The sequence below is a fragment of the Dendrobates tinctorius genome, unplaced genomic scaffold (assembly GCF_039654945.1).
Source record: "Dendrobates tinctorius isolate UK_male_01 unplaced genomic scaffold, ASM3965494v1 ptg000338l, whole genome shotgun sequence".
NCBI classification, from domain to species: Eukaryota; Metazoa; Chordata; class Amphibia; order Anura; family Dendrobatidae; genus Dendrobates; species Dendrobates tinctorius.
The window spans coordinates 962,924-985,731 of record NW_027362004.1 but is presented as its reverse complement, the minus strand read 5'-3'; positions in this window follow the sequence as shown (position 1 = coordinate 985,731).

The following is a 22,808-nucleotide window of genomic DNA, read 5'->3' as shown; positions in this document are numbered from 1 at the left end:
TCCTTTGAGCAGCTCTCATTGAAATTCTGCTTCGTTTTCCAGACCTTATCTTGATCTCCACTGTTCCTGTTAATTGCCGCTTCTTAATTACCGTATTTTTCAGATTATAAGACGCTCCGAATTATAAGACACACCTCAAATTTTGAGGAGAAAAATACTCTTTTTTTAATAAAATGGTGGTGCTTCTTATAAATCCATGTGTCTTATTGCTTACTGGGGGTGGTGGCTGTGGTGAAGCGGGGTCCCAGGGTCGCTGCTGGAGGAGGCAAGAGTGGAGCATTGCTGCAGGCCACATGCTGGGATGAGGGGGTGTTCTGATGTGTGGTGCACCGCTGCACTGTGTCCAGTGCTGCTGCTGCGCTGTGTCCGGGGCTGCTGCTGCTGTGCTGTGTCCAGTGCTGCTACTGCAATTTGTCCGATGCTGCTGCTGCGCTGTGTCTGGCGGTGCTGGGGGGCTCTGCGGACATTTTGTGAAAGGCCAGAGCCCCCGCAGTTCTGAGGTTTCCTATGCGGTGGACTCCAGGAAAATGGCCACCAGGGGGCAGCGCATGTGCAGATGGAGATCTCGGTACCAAGATCTCGGGAGGTGAGATCTCATAGCATTTAGTGAACCTAGTAAAAAGCAAAACAAAAAACAACTGTGCAATTGTACTTTTTTTTGCTATTTCACCACACTTTGAATTTTTTCTTGTATTCCAGGACATGATATGTTTAAGCCAATGGTGTTGTTCAAAAGTACAACTCGTCCTGCAAAAAACAAGCCCTCACATGGCTATATTGACAGAAAAATAAAAAATGCCATGCCATGGTCATCGGAAGTGTGCTGCAAAGATTCACAGAATCAAGAGGAGGAAATCATCTGCACCGATGTCCAAATTTGTTTCAATTTGATCTACGGCCGGACAATGTAGGGTCCGAGCAGAATCCAAACCCTCGCTAACAGACGTTAGCCTCAGGGGGTGGAGGTAATCCTGATGAGACTCAGATACTTGAGATGCACGTGGACTGTACTGTACTCTCAAGGCGAGGAGTGGTAGAACAGAGAGGATGACAATGAGGTAATAGATCCCACTTGGTGTAAACTCAGGCATGCAGCTGAGTAGATCAGCAGACGAGGAGGAAGACTAGGAGATTACGTTGTGGCTTCCTGCAGATACAGAGTTATGCAACCATGTCAAGCAATGCATTCTCAGCCCCAACTCTGCCAATGGCCAGCAGCGTTCACAGGCCTGCAGTTGCCTAGCTTGGGTGTTTTTTTCAGACCGGCAAAAATGACACAAATTACTTTATCTGTCAACTTTGTTAGAAACTACAGAGTAGAGTTAAAAAAAAAATGAAATAATTTGACTACTACATGCATAAACTGGCACATGTGCGATCAACATGTGTTAATCTGGGAATCTCACTGTGCTAGCAGGCCTTGCCAACTACCGTTCACCTCATCAAATGCATCTTCTGATTCTTCCTCCTCCCTCACCATGGTAAGTGTTGTCACACAGGTTTCCGCTGCAGAACCTCCACAAGTTTACCCACTACAGTCAGGGTGAGTAGAACTGATCAGCTGATATGGACGTGGACATGCCTGGTGTTTTTGGCTGATCTTAGATATCAAGCACACCTCATCCAGCATATCATCTCCATCTACACCTCTCTCACAGTCCAGCAGCTTGTGGCGTTCTCCCTACTCCACCCTGTGTCAGCACAGCAGCCAGCCCTTGCTTGTGCAGTTGTGCTCACATAAAAGATTATTTCCTCCTACACATGCCAAATCTAAGAGCTTAACCCCTTCACCCCCAAGGGTGGTTTGCACGTTCATGACCGGGCCAATTTTTACAATTCTGACCACTGTACCTTTATGAGGTCATAACTCTGGAACGCTTCTATGGATCCCGGTGATTCTGACATTGTTTTCTCGTGACATATTGTACTTCATGTTAGTGGTAAAATTTCATTCAAATAACTTGCGTTTATTTGTGAGAAAAACGGAAATTTGGCGAAAATTTTGAAAATTTTGCAATTTTCCAACTTTGAATTTTTATGCCCTTAAATCACAGAGATACGGCGCACAAAAAACTTGATAACTAACATTTCCCACATGTTTACTTTACATCAGCACACTTTTGGAACCAACATTTTTTTTTGTTAGGAAGTTATAAGGGTTAAAAGTTGACCAGCGATTTCTCATTTTTACAACACCATTTTATTTTTAGGACCACATCACATTTGAAGCCACTTTGAGGGGTCTATATGATAGAAAATACCCAAAAGTGACACCATTCTAAAAACTGCACCCCTTAAGGTGCTCAAAACCACATTCAAGAAGTTTATTAACCCTTTAGGTGCGTCACAGGAATTTTTTTGAATATTTAAAAAAAAATGAACATCTAACTTTTTTTCATAAAAAAAATAATTCAGGTTCAATTTTTTTTATTTTACCAAGGGTAACAGGAGAAATTGGACTGCAAAAGTTATTGTGCAATTTGTCCTGAGTACGCAGATACCTGATATGTGGGGGGGAACGACTGTTTCGGCGCATGGCAGAGCTCAGAATGGAAGGAGCGCCGTTTGACTTTTTCAATGCAAAATTGGCTGGAATTCAGATTGGACGCTATGTCACGTTTGGAGAGTCCCTGATGTACCTAAACAGTGGAAACCCCCTACAAGTGACCCCATTTTGGAAACTAGACCCCCCAAGGAACTTATCTAGATATGTAGTGAGAACTTTGAACCCACAAGGGCTTTACAAAAGTTTATAATGTACAGCGGTACAATTAAAAAATCATATTTTTTCCACAAAAATGATCTTTTCACCCCAATTTTTATTTTCCCAAGGGTAACAGGACCATAAAAGTTATTGTGCAATTTGTCCTGATTACGCTGATACCCCACATGTGGGGGTAAACCACTATTTGGGCGCATGGCAGAGCTCGGAAGGGAAGCAGCGCCATTTGACGTTTTTGGCTGGAATTGAGATCGGACACCATGTCGCGTTTGGAAAACCCCTGATGTACCAAAACAGTGGAAACCCCCCACAAATGACACCATTTTGGAAACTAGACTCCCTAAGGAACTTATCTAGATGTGTGGTGAGAACTTTGAACCCCCATGGGCTTCACAGAAGTTTATAACATAAAGCCATACAATTAAAAAATCATATTTTTTCCACAAAAATGATCTTTTCACCCTCAATTCTTATTTTTCCAAGGGTAACAGGACCCTAAAAGTTATTGTGCAATTTGTCCTGAGTACGCTGATACCCCACATGTGGGGGTAAACCACTATTTGGGCGCATGGCAGAGCTCGGAAGGGAAGCAGCGCCATTTGACGTTTTTGGCTGGAATTGAGATCGGACACCATGTCGCGTTTGGAAAACCCCTGATGTACCAAAACAGTGGAAACCCCCCACAAATGACACCATTTTGGAAACTAGACCCCCTAAGGAACTTATCTAGATGTGTGGTGAGCACTTTGACCCCCCCAGTGCTTCACAGAAGTTTATAACGCCCGGGCGTGAAAATAAAAAATTCGTATTTTTTCCACAAACATGATCTTTTAGTCACCATTTTTTTATTTTCCCAAGGGTACCAGGAGAAATTGGACCCAAAAAGTTGTTGTCCAATTTGTCCTGAGTATGCTGATACCCCATATGTGGGAGAAAACTACTGTATGGGCACACGTCGGGGCTCGGAAGGGAAGTAGTGACGTTTTGGAATGCAGACTTTGATGGAATGGTCTGCGGGTGTCATGTTGCCTTTGGAGAGCCCCTAATGTACCTAAACAGTGGAAACCCCCCACAAATGACACCATTTTGTAAACTAGACCCCCCAAGGAACTTATCTAGATGTGTGGTGAGCATTTTGAACCCCCCAGTGCTTCACAGAAGTTTATAACGCCCGGGCGTGAAAAGAAAAAATTCGTATTTTTTCCACAAACATGATCTTTTAGTCACCATTTTTTTATTTTCCCAAGGGTACCAGGAGAAATTGGACCTTAAAAGTTGTTGTCCAATTTGTCCTGAGTATGCTGATACCCCATATGTGGGAGAAAACTACTGTATGGGCACACGTCAGGGCTCGGAAGGGAAGTAGTGACGTTTTGGAATGCAGACTTTGATGGAATGGTCTGCGGGTGTCATGTGCGTTTCGAGAGCCCCTGATGTACCTAAACTATTGAAACTCCCCACAAGTGACCCCATTTTGGACACTAGACCCCCCACGGAACTTATCTAGATGTGTGGTGAGCACTTTGAACCCCCAAGTGCTTCACAGAAGTTTATAACACTCGGACGTGAAAATAAAAAAATCATTTTTTTCCACAAAAATGATATTTTTGCCCCCAATTTATTATTTTCCTAAGGGTAACAGGAGAAATTGGACCCCAAAAATTGTTTTGCAATTTGTCCTGAGTAGGCTTATACCCTACATGTGGGGGTAAAACACTGTTTGGGCGCATGGCAGAGCTTGGAAGGGAAGGAGCACCATTTGACTTTTTCAACTCAGAATTGGCTGGAATTGAGATCAGACGCCATGTTGCATTTGGAGAGCCCCTGATGTGCCCAAACAGTGGAAACCCCCAATTCTAACTCCAACCCAAACCCCAACATGCCCCTAGCCCTAACCTTAACCCTAGCCCTAACCCTAGCCCTAACCCTAGCCCTAACCCTAGCCCTAACCCTACCCCAACACACCCCTAGCCCTAACCCTAATGGAAAAATGGAAATAAATACATTTTTTTAATTTTATTATTTTTCCCTAACTAAGGGGGTGATAACGGGGGGGTTTGATTTACTATTTATGGCGGTTTTTATTTTTGGCAGCTGTCGCACGCTAAGAGACGCTTTTTATTGTAAAAATAGTTTTTGCATCACCACATATTGAGAGCTATAATTTTTCCGTATTTTGACCCACCGAGTCATGTGAGGTCTTATTTTTTGCGGGACGAGTTGACGTTTTTATTGGTACCATTTTCGGGCACGTGAAATTTTTTGATCGCTTTTTATTCCGATTTTTGGGACACAGAATGAAGAAAAACCAGCGTTTCATGAATTTCTTTTGGGGGGGTGCGTTTACACCGTTCCGCGTGCGGTAAAATTGATAAAGCGGTTTTATTCTTCGGGTCAGTACGGTTACAGCAATACCTCATTTAGGTCGTTTTTTTATGTTTTTGTCGGTTTTATGCAATGAAAACTATTTTATATAAAAAATAATTATTTTTGCATCGCTTTATTCTGCGAGCTATAACTTTTTTATTTTTTCGCTGATGATGCTGTGTGGTGGCTCGTTTTTTGCGGGACAAGATGACGTTTTCAGCGGGACCATGGATATTTATATGCGTCTTTTTGATCGCGCGGTATTGCACTTTTTGTTTGGCAGTATGATAATAAATCATTATTTTTTGCTTCGTTTTTTATTTTTATTTTTTAAGGGGTTCGCTAAAGGGGTTAACTAATGGGACAGTTTTATAGGGCGGGTCGTTACGGACGCGGCGATACCTAATATGTGTACTTTTATTGTTTTTTTTTTTATTATTTCCAAAAAATGGATTTATTGGGGGAATTTTTTTTTTTTTTTTCTAATTTATTTGGCGATTTTTTTAAAATTATTTTTACACTTTTTTTTATTTTTTTTTTACTTTATTAAGTAGTCCCAGGTGGGACATCACTGTCCTGTGACAGATCGCTGATCTGTCACATCACAGATCACTGTGACAGATCAGCAATCTGTCACAGGCATTGAAGAAGACTTCCTCTTGCCTGCGCTTTGCAGGCACTGAGGAAGCCAGCTTCCTCAGGCCCCCGAAGGCCCCCGTCGCCATCTTGGATTCGGGGGCCTGGAGGAAAGGAGTCCCCCGCAGCAGCGCTGCACATTGCGCTGCCGTGGGGGGCTCAGGGAAGCACGGAGGGAGCCCCCTCCCTGCCGATGCTTCCCTTTAACTCCCGGTACACCGCGATCATGTTTGATCGCGGTGTGCAAGGGGTTAACATTGTGCCGGGTGTCAGCTGTGATAATCAGCTGACACCCGGCCGCGATCAGCGGCGCTCACCACGTGGGCGCCGCTGATTGCGCCCGACGTACTATCCCGTCCATGGGCATAGGGGCCCAGGTCCCATGGACGGGATATACCGTCGGATTTCGGGAAGGGGTTAAACTTCACCATCTTCTATCTACTAATAATAATAACCTTCATTTATGTAGCGCAAACATATTACGCAGATCTTTACAAGTCAACAATTCATAACTGTCAAAAGTTTCAAAGTTTATGATAATCAAACAAAGCAAAAATAATAATGACCCTGCTCTACAGAGCTTACTATCTACAATGAAGTGGGGGTGACAAAGTACATTTGCTTACTTACAATGATGGTCCAACCATCTAGAGGAAATGGAGGGTGGATAGGCTGCATGAGACTTTTGGGTACTGTGAGGATATGGCCGCTTACGAAGGACTATAAGGGTATGTTTGCACTGTCAGGAAATGCTGCGTGTTTGATGTTGCGTACAGCTACAGCGTCAAACACGCAGCGTCTAGATGTTACAGCATAGTGGAGGGGATTTCATGAAATCCCATCTCCACTATGTGTTAATAGACGCAGGTGGCAGACCCACGTAAACAGACATGAAGCGTGTCTTTCCAGAATGCAGCATGCCTGTTTACAATGTGGCGACGCTCCGTTGCTGCACCATAAATTTACCATAGACTGTCATTAGATGCGGCAGAACTGCATCTAATGATTAGTCACATGCGTAATAACTGCGTAAACTCAGCTTACTATGCATGTGTACTAATTTAAATAAGGTCTTACCTCCTGCCACCGCCGAAAGTCCCCATCCACTGCAGCTCTCGTGATTACTTAGCTTACCGTGAGAACTGGGGTTATCTCCGGTCACTAGGCTAGTTTTCACGGTCACCCCCAGATGCCCCATTTCTGGGGCGGCTGTGTGCTGGTGTTTGTAGCCGGGGGGGGCGATATTCATGGCCCCTTCCTAAGCTATGAATATCTGCCCACAGCTGTCTGCATAGCCTTTCTGGCTATTAATTATAGGGGGACCCCCATCATTTTTTTGGGGGGTCCCCCTATTTTAATAGTAAAGGCTATGCAGACAGCTGCATACGCAGCATACGCCTGCCCAGGCTATAAACATCGGCTTCCAGTCACTGGCTTTCCCTCTCTGGAGCAGAAAATTGCACGGGAGCCCACGCCATTTTGTAAAAAAAATTATTTATTAAAAAAAAAAGGAAAGGACATTGCATATTAGGCCAGGGTAAGACATGCGAGAAACTCGCACATGTCTCGCACCTCAGTACCCATCACTGCACTCGGGACCGGAGCGTTCAGCTGCATAGAAATACATGCAGCTGCACACGCCGATCCCAAGTGCCGTCTATCTATCATCTATCTATCTATCCGTCTATCTATCTATCCCATATCTATCTATCTGTGTGTGTAAACATTCTTCAATGGAGTATGTAAAAGAAGAGGTTGGACAAGGAAATTACATCACAATTCTTTTTTTTTGTTAAATAATATATCTTTATTTAGCTTACAAAAAACGCATACAAATCTGCATGAAAAAAACGCATCAAAAATGCAGGTGACCTGCCAGTGACCTCTGATACAGATTTGGTGGATGTGATTCCACGGACAGGAAACGCTGCGGGTTTTACGCTGCGTACAGCCGCAGCATCAAATCCACAGCATCCAGTTGTTACAGCATAGTGGAGGGGATTTCATGAAATCCTGTCTCCACTATGCGTTAAAACACACAGGCGGCAGACCCGCGTAAAAGCACATGCGGCGTAAAACCGCATCTAATGATTAGTCACATGCGTAGCAACTGCATAAACGGAGCTTACTACACATGTCTAGTAATTTACATAGTGTCTTACCTGCCCCCCAGCCGGAAGTCCGTGTCCACTGCAGTTCTCGCGATAACTTAGCTTATCGCGAGAACTGCCGTGTTATCGCAAGAACTGCCGTGAACGTGACCGGGGGTATCTCTGGTCATGTACGCAGTGTAGATGATCGCCGGAGATCTCCGATAGTCGTCTATAAGCTCTGCTACATCTGGATGTCATGCATCCAGATGTAGCAGAGCTGGGACAATTGTTATTAGGACTACGTCAGATCAGGGAGTATAATTTTGGTTTGTTATTTCTTTTTTTTTTCAGGAGATCGATGGCGTCGCTTGGATTTGGGCATATAAGAAAAATATGGAAAAAGGTGTAGTGTTTTATTTCATTAAAATACTTTTTTTTGGCTGTGTCTTTTTTTAACCCTTTAATAATAATAATGGATAGGTGTGTCTTATTGACACCTCTCCATTATTAACCAGGCTTAATGTCACCTTACAAAGGTGACATTAACCCCTTATTACCCCATATGCCACCGCTACACGGCAGTGGGATGACAGGCTAAGCGCCGGAATTGGCGCATTGTACAGATGCGCCATTTCTGGGGCTGTTGCAAGCTGGTATTTGTAGCCAGGGGGGCCAATATCCATGGACCCTCTGTAGGCTATAAATATCAGCTGTCTGCATAGCCTTTCTGGCTATAAAATATAGGGGGACCCCACGTCATTTTTTTGGGGTCCCCCATTTTAATAGCCAGTAAAGGCTATGCATACAGCTGCGGGCTGATATTCATAGCCTGGGAAGATCCATGGGTATTACCCCCTTCCCAGGCTACAAATATTGGCCCCCGGCCGTCGGCTTTCCCACTCTGGCACAGAAAATTGCGCGGGAGCCCACTTCATTTTTTTTTGGGGGGGGCACCCTATTATAGCCAGATAGATATATCTATAGATACATAGATATATCTATAGATAGATATCTATAAATAGATATAACTATAGATATATCTATGTATCTATCTATAGATATATCTATGTATCCATAGTTATATCTGTGTATCTATCTATAGATATATCTATGTATCTATTTATAGATATATCTATGTATCTATCTATAGATATATCTATGTATCTCTTGTGGTGTAGTGACCACTGTGTCCGCTAGGGGGCGCTGTGTGGGTGTCCCAGGGCGAACGGATTGCCTTTGTAATGTCACGTGTGACTGGATACACCGCCTCCAGCAGGGCGAATTTCTATAACACCAGTGAACCTGGATACACCGCCTCCAGCAGGGTGAATTTAAACAGAGTTAAGGGAAACACCAGGGTTACCGTTACAATGGAGGGCCCTGCAATAGGGAACGGGGACATGGAGACCTCCTGCACTCCCCTGAGTTGGTGTCCCTACACTCCTGACGACCCCTAGGCAGGTTCCGCACCTGGCAATGAGCTGGATACCTCAAATCCCTAGCTCGCCCTGCACATATCCCTTTCTAGTGAACTGGACGGTGCAGAAACTAATCCCACCACGTAGCTTTGCTCTGTTGCTATTGCTCCCAGCAACAGAGTACAACACCAAAGTTCAGCTTCACCCCTGAAGCTCGACACCTGAATTCAGCTTCCGCCTGAAGCTATTACACCAGAGCTCCCCTGAGCTGCCAGGAACTCCTCTCTGTAGTTCCTTCCTTCACCAGACTTGGTTGGAAATGAGCAATTTCACCAACAGTCAGTGAAACCACCTGCAACTCCTTTATGGGTAGGAGCCAGGGAATCACACCTGCTTCATAATCACGTGCAATAACACTAGCAGCCAACGGGGGCAACTAAACTAAAGTAACCAGAGTGTAATGACCCTGACGGCCACCGGGGGCAAAACTAGAACTGAATCAACCACAGTGTAATGACCATAATGGCCACCGGGGGCAAAACTAACTTTAAGCAAACAGCTTAAAGGAAAAAAAAGGTTACTTGTGCAAAATCTGTCATAATCCAACCTGGATCATGACAGCCTTGTCCAGAGTGGTAACAGGAGCAGGGTGCTAAAGGATCGTTATGTATCTCAAGGTGGGTGGCCTTGGGATGGAGGCTTTCTTATGTGCTGATCAGCAGAGCTGATCTTTCTTTCCAATGTGTCAGGGAGAAGTCTCCAGATAACTAGTGACACGGGCGAGACCAGTTATCTACAAACTCACCCAGGGGGTGTGTTTAAGAACGCTATTGTAAAGTGTGTATGAGTGGTTGAAGGACCTGTGATGAGGTCATAGCCATGTGACCGGGTGGGCGTGGCTACGGACCATATAAGGTGGCCAGGGTAGGTCACAGAGTGAATGCTGGGACCCGGTTGGTCCATTTTGGAAGGTCCTGTCTGAGAGAGTTGGGGCTGTGTTCCTGACAGCAAGTGAATGCTGTGAGTAATGGCTGCACGTGCCTGAAAGTTCCCTGGAGGTAATGAACATCTGCAGTATGGAGAAGCGGCCATGAGGTAAACCCAGAGAGGGGATATAACTGTGAGGCTAAGAGAGCCTGTGTCTTGGACATGTCACAACCTGTGTGACCACAGGGATAACAGAGTGAAGCTCTGTCATGGACGCTATGCAGTTAATATGAACTTTATGTTGCTGGTCATGGTATATGTTGCCTAAATAAACCGCATGGACTGTGATTGTTTTATGGAAAACCCATGCCGGATGTGGTTATTTGGCTGCCAAGCCAGTATTCCCTACCCGAATGACAGCGGTCCCTTACACTATCTATAGATACATAGATATATCTATAGATATATCTATCTATAGATATATCTATAGATACATAGATATATCTATCTATAGATATATCTATAGATACATAGATGCATCTATAGATAGATCAATCTATCTATAGATCCATCTATCTATAGATCCATCTATGTGTGTAATGGTGTGTGGGTTGGACAAATGTTAAAGAGGAGGTTGGACCAGAAATGACATCACAAATCTTTTTTTGTTAAATAATATATCATTATTTAGCTTACAAAAAACGCATACAAATCCGCATGAAAAAACACATCAAAAAATGCATGTAAAAACGCATCAAAAATGCAGGTGACCTGCCAGTGACTTCAGGTGCAGATTTGGTGCAGATTTTACCTGTGTCAAATCCTGAGCAAATCCTGACTGTGAAAACATACCCTTAGACAAATGGACATAGAGCGGAGTCCAATAAGAGATAAAAACTTTTTCCAGCACGGAGCACTGGTTGGGTCAATATTGTTGTTTTATTAGATATTTTCTTGTTGCTATGTTTTACTAGTGATTTGCTTGCTCATCAGTTCATCCTCAGGAATCAATGTTTACATTCAGTGACAGTAAGGAGAAGACGACGAGCAGGCTAGATCTTATGTATAGCTAAGGCCAGACAGTAGACTGCTAAGAGTAAATGTAAAGCAATCATTCTATCAATCCATTGTTCTTCCAGTCTAGGTCTATTGTGTGGCTGGAGATAGACAGGGTGGGCCATTTATATGGATACACCTAAATAAAATGGGAATGGTTGGTGACCCAGATCGGCGCGCTGAATTTGCAGAATGGGCAAAACAAAAATTGGAACAGGACCCTCAGTTTACACAGAACATTATGTTCAGTGATGAGGCAAACTTTTTTGGATGAGCCATTTACATGGATATACCTAAATAAAATGGGAATGGTGACAGTTTTCTTGTGTAGGGTGTCTTGCATTGAAATTTGCTGCAATGACTCGGGTACTGCCTTCATCAGATATAAACATAATTTCTATCTGCTCTTCATGTGATGACCTCTGCAACATGTCAATTGCTGTAAACAAAGATAAACTTGTAAATAACTAATGAAAGAATAAAGTTACATTAAAACCAAGCACACCATTGTTTTTCTTGTGAAATTCTCAATAAGTTTGATGTGTCACATGACCCTCTTCCTACTGAAAAAAATAAAGTTGGATCCAAAATGGCCGACTTCAAAATGGCTGCCATGGTCAGAACCCATCTTGAAAAGTTTTCCCCTTCCCATATACTAATGTGCCACAAACAGGAAGTTGATATCACCAACTATTCCTATTTTATTTAGGTGTATCCATATAAATGGCTCACCCTGTAGACCCAGGGGAGCCGTCACTATAGGGGGGCTCACATCAGCCTGAGGTGATGGAATATGCTTTGTAATCTGAACTATAGAAAAATGTTTAAGGGGGAGGGAGAAAAGAGCACATGGGTTGAGTCTGGCAGTTGTTGGAGTGACTTCGTTGGCAGAGGATTCAAGCTGGGATGGATAATTTATGGAGTTTTGAAGATTGATTGTTGGCTGGAGGGGTATCCATGAGCTACAGTCGTGATATCCATTATCTGGAGGAACATAGGCTGTGACTACATACTATACCGGCTGGAGATACCAAAAGCTGTGGGCCAACCAAAAATTGGGAGACAGTGGGTATTGCCTGGTATGGGGCCAGTGTAACTACCGATCTTAGATTGGGAACTTGTGGACTGAGGACATTGTATTTTGGTCATCTACCTGGATTTGTTGCTCAACCATGGATGCATGGAATAAAAAAAGAGTTGCATCTTTAATCTGCCTAGGTGATTTTTATAACCCACAACCTCAGATCTTTACAGGTACATTTGAGTTTGATGCCCAATTATGTTCAGAGAAGTACAGAGAATAGGCTATATATAAAAAAGGACTTTGATTAGGTAACGTTATAAGCCACCTTAAACAGATGTACTCTTAGGGAGCACCTAAAAAATGTGTAAGTTGTGGTTATACTAATTTCATGGAGGAGAAAGGGTAAGAGGTGAGTTATCTAGGTAGGAGATTGAACTGAGCCAGACAAAGACAAGATCAGAGGTGTTACAGTCTTTGCGTGCCTCACAGGTTGAAAGTTGTGAGAGGTTACGAAAAGTGGCTAGAGATAGAATCTGGGATGCATTTGGGGAGGTGGGGCTGTTGAAGTCTCCCAGGATTATTATTATTTATTATTACAGCACCATTTATTCCATGACGCTTACATGTGAGGAGGGGTATACATAATAAAAAGAAGTACAGTAATCTTAGTGATACAAGTCACGACTGGTAGAGGAGGAGAGGTTCCTGCCCGCAAAGGCAAACAAACTACAAGGGATGGGTGCGGATACACTAGGCGAGGGTAGAGCTGGTCGTACAGCGGTTTGGTTGATCAGTGGTTACTGCAGGTTGTAGGCTTGTCGAAAGAGGTAGGTCTTCAGTGGAGTGATACAGCCGGAAGCCAGATTGTAAGCGGTCGAAGAGGGAGCAAGAAGAGAGGTGGGAGAACAGTTCAAGATGGACATGTTGTTCCAGTAGTTTTGAGGCATAGGGGAGAAGTGATATGGGACGACAGCTCGATGCAGAGGATGGGTCAAGAGAGGACTTTTTTGTGGATAGGTGTGATTGAGGCATGTTTAAAGCTTGAGGTGAAAACACCAGTTGTAAATGATAGGTTGAAGAGATGAGTTAGGGTTAGGATGAAGGCTGTGGTGAGGTTTGGAATGAGGTGGGATGGGATTTGGTTTTAGTGCACAGGTGGTGAGATGTTATCTTGAGAGTAGAGTGTAGAGTCGATCTTCTGTAATGATGGAGAAGTTGGTTTTGGAGGAGAGCTGAGCAGTTAGGAGAAAGGGCTCTGGGGGTTGTCAACCAAAACGGTCTCTGATGTTATCAATCTTCTGTTTGAAAAATGAGTGCAAAGTGTTCGGCTGAGATGAGTGGAGAGGGAGGGGGTGCTGGGGGATGGAGGAGAGAATTGACAGTGTTGAATAACTGTTTAGAGTTGTGAGACAGGGAGGATATGAGAGATGAGAAGTAGGTGTGTTTTGCTGCAGCAAGTGTGGCCTTGAAAGTAGTGATGGACTGTTTGAATGCGGTGAAGTGCTCATTGGAGTGGGATCTTTTCCATCTCCACTCAGTAACCCTGGTAGCCCATCTTAGTTCTTTGGTCAGGATGGTGTGCCAGGGCTGTCTGTTGATTTCGTGAGCTTTGGTATGTGTGAGAGGGGCAACCGATTCCAGAGCTACAGCTATTGTGGTGTTATATAGAGCGGCAGTGCCATCCGCATTGTGTAGGGAACTTATGTCTGTAAGAGGGAGGAGGGATTCAGACAGTGAGTGCAGATTGAGGTGTTTAAGATTTCTGCGAGGGTGTGCGAGTTTGTGGAGTAGGGATTGTAGACAATGAGTGGAGAGGGAAGAGAATGTAAGTAGGTTGTGGTCAGAAAGAGGTAGAGGTGAGTTAGAGAGGTTAGATAGGGAGCAGAGGCGGGTGAAGATGAGGTCCAATGTGTGGCCATCTTTGTGAGTGGTTGCAGAAGACCATTGATTGAGGCCGAAGGAGGAAGTGAGAGATAATGGTTGGCAATTCTGAGTACATGAAATGTGGCAGCAAGGCAGACTAGTGGTCAAGGAAGTGGGTAGGACAGCTTTGGGGACGGTATATGACCGCTACTCTGAGGGAGAGAGGATGGAAGACCCAATGGTGTGAACCTCCAAAGACGAATGGCTTTTAAAGGGCCTGTATTTATTTTTAAAAATACAGGAGCACTGTGGCTCAGTGGTTAGCACTGCAGCCTTGCAGCACTGGGGTTCTAGGTAGGAGTTTGCATGTTCTCCCCATGTTTGTGTGTTTTTAATCCTGGTACTTTGGTTTCTTCCCACACTCCAAAGACATACTGATAGGAAATTTAGATTGTGAGCCCCATTGGGGACAGTGATGATAATGTATGTTAAGCGCTTCAGAATAAGATAGTGCTATACAAGCAAAGCATAATAAATAAAATTAATTAATTCCAGCCCCAAAAAATTAAAAGATAAAATGTGGCCTGCTTTATGTAGCTCAGTACAGTAGTAACAGAAAAAAATAGATTTGTTACTGTGGACAAGTCTTGAATACAGCAGAATCTGAGCACAAAAGAATGACAACCTCAGATGTCTGCCAATTTTGGGAGCACGGTAGTAACAGAACAAATTTATATTTTATCATGCGTAACCCAGTATGGAGAACAATATGTGCACTAAAGAACGAAAAAAAGGAAACGTAGCCTGCTTTTGGCAGCATGATAGTAAGAAAACGATTTTGATTTTATCATGTCTATCCCTATATGGAGAACAATATCAGCACCCAAAAAGTTCTAACTGACATCTAGCCTGCTGTATAACGTTATTATTAACAGAAGAAAGTATTTTTTAACTGTGGATGAGGCCAGTATACTATAGAATATATACTCAAAGCAAGTTCAAACTCAGATCTAGTCTGCTGTTTTTCATTTGTAACAGAAAAAAATTGCTTTTTTTTTAATCTGCATGAGCTCTGCCACAAAATTACAACATGGGAGATCGCGTGCTGAATCACATTAGCAACAGCAAAAAAAAAAAACATTTTTTACTGTGCAAGAGCTCTGCAGACAGCTTCATTTCACCGCCACAAAATTACAACGTGGGATGTGGCGGGCTGCATCACTTTTAGTAACAGAAAATTTTTATTTTTTTTAATGTGCATGAGCTATGCAGGCAGTTCAATTTCATTGCCACAAAATTGCAATGTGGGATATGGCGGGCTCGATCACATTTTCAACAGAAAAAAATATTTTTTTAATGTGCATGAGCTCTGTAGACAGTTTCTTTTCACCGCCACAAAATTACAATGTGGGATATTGTGGGCTGTATCACATTTAGCAGCAGAATTATTTTATTTTTAATGTGCATGAGCTCTGCAGACAGCTTCGTTTCACCGCCACAAAATTACAACATGGAATATGGCGGGCCGTATTAAGTTTAGCAACAAACAAAAACATTTTTTTGACATGTCCATGAGCTCTGCAGTCAGCTTAATTTTAGTGTCACAAAATTACAAAGTGGGATATGGAGGGCTCTATCACGTTTAGCAACAGATTTTTTTAAAAAAAATTTGCATGAGCTATGCAGGCAGCGGAATTTCACCACTACTAAATAATAAGGTGAGATATGGCATGCTGAATCACAGTAGCGACTGCCCAAAAAAATATTTTTTCCTGGCCAACAGATCAACTCACAGAGCAATGTCGCCACTCCACTAAATGACAATGTGACATATGCTTTGCTGTGTAACATTTAACAAGTGAAAAAATAAGACTTAGAACAGTCTATTGTTAGGCTGTAATGTCTATTGTCTGTACAAGTCCCCTCTAAAATGTAAAGTGCTGTGGAATATGTTGGCGCTACAGAAATAAGATTATTATTATTATTAGTAGTAGTAGTAGTAGTAGTAGTATTAACAGTCTACTCCTGCATGGAGCACAATTCAAGCAGTGCACAACTCACTTGTATGAAATGTGCCCTGCTGTTTTTGTCTGTGGACCTCTGTAATGTCATAAAAAAATCCTGCTGAAAGGTCGATGTCACAGCCACACAAGACATTAGCTAGCTAAGCTATCTGACTAATAAACAACCGCCTAGCTAACTAGCTAAAATCTAGCAGCAAACAGTCCCAGCATAAGGAGCAGCTTCTCTGCGCTGTTACATTGTCAAAATCATGCCAAAACAAGATGCCCACTCTTTATATGTAGGGGAACATGTGATTTCAGCAACCAATGACACAAGCCGTTGTGTCAGGACATTGTGGATGTTTCCTGCTCTCTGATTGGTTAGCCGCAATGTGGACACATAAAGCTAGTAGAAAAAAAAAAAGTTTACAAGCACGCCTGCCCCTCTGAGATCCCCCCACCCTCTACACTCATCATACACCACCATTTTCGTAGCCAAAGTGCTCAAAATACTTTAGTGACAACTAAAATATTTTACTACACTTTACCGAATATTTCAGATTTTTTTCCAATTTTATAAAATTTTGTTCACGTTTCCGATCTCGAACACGAAAGTGCCATATTCGTACCAATTTTAGGTTTAGCAATCATTTTTTGAACAAGTTCGCTCATCACTACTAGGAGCTCCACACATAGCATCAATACTTCAGATTCAGGCAACAATACTCTGATATTCATGCTGCATATTTTACACTGTCAGGCATCAATAATATGTATAAACTTTTATCCTATTAGGCAATGACCAATGTAAGGTAGTAGAAATTAATAATACTTCATTTTTACTGTCCTCTTTCCAATACTTTTTCCTATGTAAAGCTAACTCATGTTGAATTGTGAGCTTACTACCTATAATCATTGTAAGTATTTCAAACGTTTGCCCTTCAATTTTTGCTGAAAAAAAATTGTTTGTTTTTTTTTTTTTTTAATTTTCCTTAGACTTGAAAATGTGTTCATAATTGGCTTTTTTCTTGTCAGTCGTATAATCGAAGTCTAAATTTGTGCTATTTAGAGCAATACATTTCAGTATTCATTGTTTCACGGCAGTAATGATGTTTGAAGGCTATTCTGAGGCAGAACTGATGTAAAAGGTTTAATTTTCATTGTACTTCTTTTGGCTCTGTTTTTTGTCAAGGCACCAATTTTAAGTCATATTTGTCATATTCTAACACAAACATTGTAGGTAAAGCCCTCAAGTACTCAAAAAGAATCTTTCAGAAATCTATAAATACAAATGCAACAATTTCACTGTGTCAATCTGTTCACAAGATTTTGCTAACAAAACCAGAAAGAAAGATGAAAGTAAACCCCTGTGCGTATTTACAGGTGAGAATATAATGATTCATGTTTTAAACAAATAGATGAGTGGAAAGAAATAGAAAGAGAGTGAGAGAGAGGGGGAAGGAAAGAAAGAGAGAGAAAGAAAGGGAGAAAGAAAGAGAGAAAGAAAGACATTCTCAATGGTATCTGATCATTCCAAATTTCCCCCAAAAAGTAGTAATGCTTACTAAAAATGTTGCATATTTTCATGTGAAAAAATGCATAAAAAATCTTCAAATTTAATTTTTCAATGTATTTTATTTTTTTTTTAAGTAAACTACTTATTTTGTCCCCAAATAGCCAAAAGCTCAACTTAAATTCTCAAACTACTGCACAATTGGACCCAAAGTTTCCAAATTTCCATTAGTTTTTTGGCATCACAAAATGGCAATGCCCATAACCTATTTAATACTTATAATAATCCCTGTTTTGTAAACTTTGTGTTTTCTATAATTTATATAAATCTACCTTATTTTGCAGCATGTACATTTGCAAATGTAATTTTTTTTTATACGAAATTTACAATGATGAGTTCCAAGTTTTAGCCATATTCTTTGAGCTTGAGGTTGCTTCAATTTTATAGCAATGCAATTCTTCCCTCCGAAATGCATTCTATACTCAAATATTTTACACTAAAAATACAAGATAACCAATATTCAAACCTAAAGATGTGTTTACAATGTGCCACAATAACTGTGCAGTCTAAACATGCTGCTATTAACCCATTGAACACGTGAAACACTCATTGGTTACGTGAAATGATCGCTAAGGTAACACAAAAATCATTGCTCTAGGCATCATATTTTCATGTGGGAACACAACCTAAGCTACACAGAGCAGTTGGAGACCATATGCAGTGAATCATCTATTACTGATTATTAAATCAGTCTGCCAGTGAAAACAAGGGATGAAATGGCTGCTGGTAAGCAAACATCCTGCCGGTTTTGTGGTGGTCAATTAACATTGCACAATGTGCTGTGTAAATGGACCTTTATGGGTCCTACTTTAAGTGTCCAAAGCTAGATGATAAACACAGGACAAATTGAGTCAGTGTAGAGATCCAAGCTTATAAAATTGTACACCTATTTGCCACCAAAGCAAATAGGGTCATGGGATGCATTAGAAGAGGTCTGGTGACATGAGATGAAAACATAATTCTCCCTCTGTACAAATCACTCGTCAGACCACACTTGGAGTATTGTGTGCAATTTTGGACGCCGGTGCTCAAGAAAGACATTACTGAACTTCAAGTTCACTACAATACCCAGAAAGGTTATCAAAATTAGGTCTATTCACTCTAGAAAAGAGAATACTTAGGGGAGACTTAATATATACTGTATGTACAAGTATATCAGAGGGCAATACAGAGATCTCTCCAATGAACTGTTTGTACCAAGGACTGTGACAAGAACAAGGGGGCATTCTCTTCGTTTGGAGGAAAGACAATTTCTGCACCAGCATAGAAGAGGGTTCTTCATGGTAAGAGCAGGGAGGCTCTGGAATTCTCTTCCTGAGGAAGTGGTGATAGCCAACTCACTGAATGAATTTAAGAAAGGAATGGATGCTTTTCTTGTGAGTAACAGTATAGAAGGTTACGAATAATATAATATTATAGGTAGATGGTTGACCCAGCTTAGGGGAAGGAATTTTTTTCCCTATGGAGAAAATTGGCTTCTACTCTGTGGGTTTTTTGCCTTCCCCAGGATCAACAATGCTGAACAGCTGCACTAAAAATGGGATGAACTAGATGGACATAAGGTCTTCCTTCAGCCTTCAAAACTATGTTACTATGTTACACCCACCCAATGTTTTGTCCAGGCGACTCCACCAACATTCATCCAGTCCTAGCTATATCAAAAATACTGTTACTTTGTGTCATGAAATGCCTTGAATTTATTTCCTCAGCCAGATCTCCTGATGTGTCAATTTTAGTAAATACTTTCCAGGTGATGTAAAAATGTTGAGTACCTTTTCTTAGAATTTTGCATTGTGCTGTTTCTTTGTCATTCCTTCAGGAAATAGAGGAATACAATCACAACTATTCCCTCCACAAATGTGCTATTTAGAAAATGAAGAACTAATGGCTTCTAAACTAGGAGAGAAAAATATGTCCCTTTTTGAGCAACCACAACAGGTTTCCCGTTCTCAAAATTTTAAAAATTACAAAGCTTTTCATCATGCCAACCGCAATGTATCCCTTTTGTTAGGGAGCAGGAACAGGCTAGTTAATTTCAGAGTAAAGGTGCAACAAGTAGACTTTTAAAAAAGTACTATTTTTTGAGCCGGTTCATGTTTGTATACCTTTGAGAGAGTCCATTTCCCAGCATCAGAACAGTATAGCACTATATAACATTGTGTGCAGCTAGGAAATATGTGGCTGGTGTGGCTATGCAGTGGTGGTGACAACACCATGGCAGCCACATGGCATAGAAATATAAGAGTGCTGCCAAGGAGATGTCTAGCAGTGTAGGGCTCAGAGAGTGCAGAGTGCTACTACCACTGATATTGTCCTCAACAGCATGCCTTTTAGAGCCAACAACACAGCATAGTTTTATAATTAGATTCTCCATTTCCTACTCACCATGTCATGCAAGTACACAGGATGACTGTTAATCTATTCCATTAAACCAACTACTGTAGAAGAAGTTGTTCTGGTGTCTCATTTTTCTTAGTCCCAGGGGAGATGGGCACTTAGGGAACTAAGGGGCTGAACATAAATAGTTTTCATTGATATAATGGTAATTCCACAATGTACAACATCATCTAGCAGATGATGTGGACTGAGCAGAACACTGACTGAAGCTGTAAGAGGCTATATTTTGGGACGAAGATTTGTCTCAGAAAGACTACAGATGCCATGTCATTTGCAGGGACCCCGTAAACAGCAGAACCTCCCCCATAACTGACCCCATTTTCTAAACTCCCCCCCAAAGATTACCGAGAAATTGAGAACATTAGGTCATCATAGTGAAAAATTTAAACTTTTTCACGAAAATGTTGCTTTAGCTACACATTTTTGCCTTTTGTAAGAAGTAACATGAAAAACTGGATACCACAATTTGTTACCCACTTTCTTGTGAATTCGGCTATACATCACATCAAAAGTTTTTGTTTGGTCAGGGCTTGGAAGGGAAGGAGCACTCGAATTTAAATTTTGAATCATAAATTTGGATAAAATAGCCCCTAAAATGCTTAAATAGCAGACCCCCCCACCCCACACACACACACAACTGACCCCATTTTGGAAACTACCCACCCGAAGATTTTATCCAGGGGTATAGTGAGAATTTTTAATCCACAGACAATAACTAGAATTTAAGAACGTTAGGTAGTCATATTGAAAAATATAAAAAAATTCACAAAAATGTTGCTGTAGCCCCTAATTTTTCAATTTTGCAAGATGTTATAAAAAATGAACCTCAAAGCTTGATATCAAAAATGGCCATCGGGAAAGCAATGTACTCTACTCTGCCTCACTGCCGACACCAGGCCCCCAAGCATTGTAACAACTCTGCAGCTGCTGGCTTCCTGAGGAAGGGACCATGCCTCCTGTGATCCCACTCCGCCACCACTGCAACACCCTAGTAAGCTGTTTTTGGACTATAAGACGCAACCCCCATTCCCCCAAAAAAATATTCTGGGGGAAAAAAAGGGCGTTTTATAGTCTGAAAAATATGTCAGTTCACATTTAATGCAAGTTTGGTATCTGCCTGGTGCATACTCTAAATTTATCCAGAGATCCTCATTATCCCAATATATAAAAAGTTTTTATTTGGCATATGCTGGGCTGATGTGTGCCAGCATGCCTTTTCTTCTGTTGCAAGGAATAGATCAGATGAAGTGAGCTGGGACTGGCTCAGGAAACGCGTTGGAAATAAAGATATCTTGAATTCTACCACAGCAGCGCAGTCTCTTATTGCACTACCAGCCTTCTCTGTGTACCAAGTCCTTGGACCTCGTGCAGACTGCTGCAGCTGTTTTATGCGATTATAGGTGTTGTGACTCTCACAACTCTATCAGGTGAGCCTAACACTTGCCGTGCACTCATCTACTTTCCATACAGACCTACGCATTGGAAGCGCCCTGTCTCCCCCTTTTCTTTTCAAGGAATAGCATGTGACACTGTATTCAGTGAAATATACAAAAAATGTTAACAGTTCGGCATAAAATTTTTGGTTACACAACGGACTAGAAAACTGCCAATAGCTCTGCAAGTAAAATAAATATAATTTCTAAAAATTTGCACAATCTTTTAAGAAAATCTCATTAAATTACACAAAATACAAACTGCCTGCATTACTAAACAGATATCTGTTATAATTAGTTTGAAAATCCATATCAGAACGGATAGATGATCCTTTTTAAAATCATTAGCCAGTCTAACAAGTGTCCCTTCTCCAGCTGCTCATTCTCCACACAACTGGTCTGGTTGATAGCTCCTCAGAGTCCCTGCTGCTGTTGAAATCTCACACTGTTCAGTATGAGCTGCATCTGTTAATCAGGCTTTATTAGAGATAATCAAATCGAATTTGAGTCAGATTTTAAGAAATTTGCAAACACAAGCCTATTTAAAGAATTTGAGGTTCGCTGGAATTGCCAAAGAAATGCTGCTCACTTTTTAAACATTGCAGAAGATTGCATTAGTCACACAAGGCTGCCATGATCCCAGGCACTACCATAAAGGTTTCCACATAATGCCTTGCGCTTATGACATCAGTTGGTATAGTGCAGCTAATCTAGAGGTACTATCATAGCCTTTATAAAAGCCTAAGTAGGGAGTACATCAACCATTTTAAGGTCATTTTAAGCACTAAAGACAGGATAAGAAGGCCCTAAAACACTGAACAAATACCCCCGACAGTAATATGATAAATAACTGCAGCAGTGAAGAAGATGAGAAAAAGTAGTCTGCAAATAAGAGCAGTTCCATTGCTAGGGGAGAGATAGGAGAGATGTCAGCAACAGTCTCAGAGTGATATGGTGTCATCTGTCCTGCTGCATTTGAGTTACAATGACACCGTTTTTGTTCTTAATTTCTAATGTACTAAAAAGCAGCAGATTAGTATCATAATATTTTTTTACAGAAAAATAAACCTGAAATCAGTGTCAGACTGTGAACTCTCTTGTCTCAAGTGGCTACACTGAGTGTTTGCCTTTCTTATGCAATCACTTTTGAGATTGGATTATAATTGTTTCTTCTTTTTTTATTACCATCGTGAATTAGCCAAACATACACATGTAAAAGGTAAAGAAAACCATACCACGACTAAGAATGTGGGAACAGAAGCTCCACCTGCCCAAGCCATCTGGGCAAATGTAATA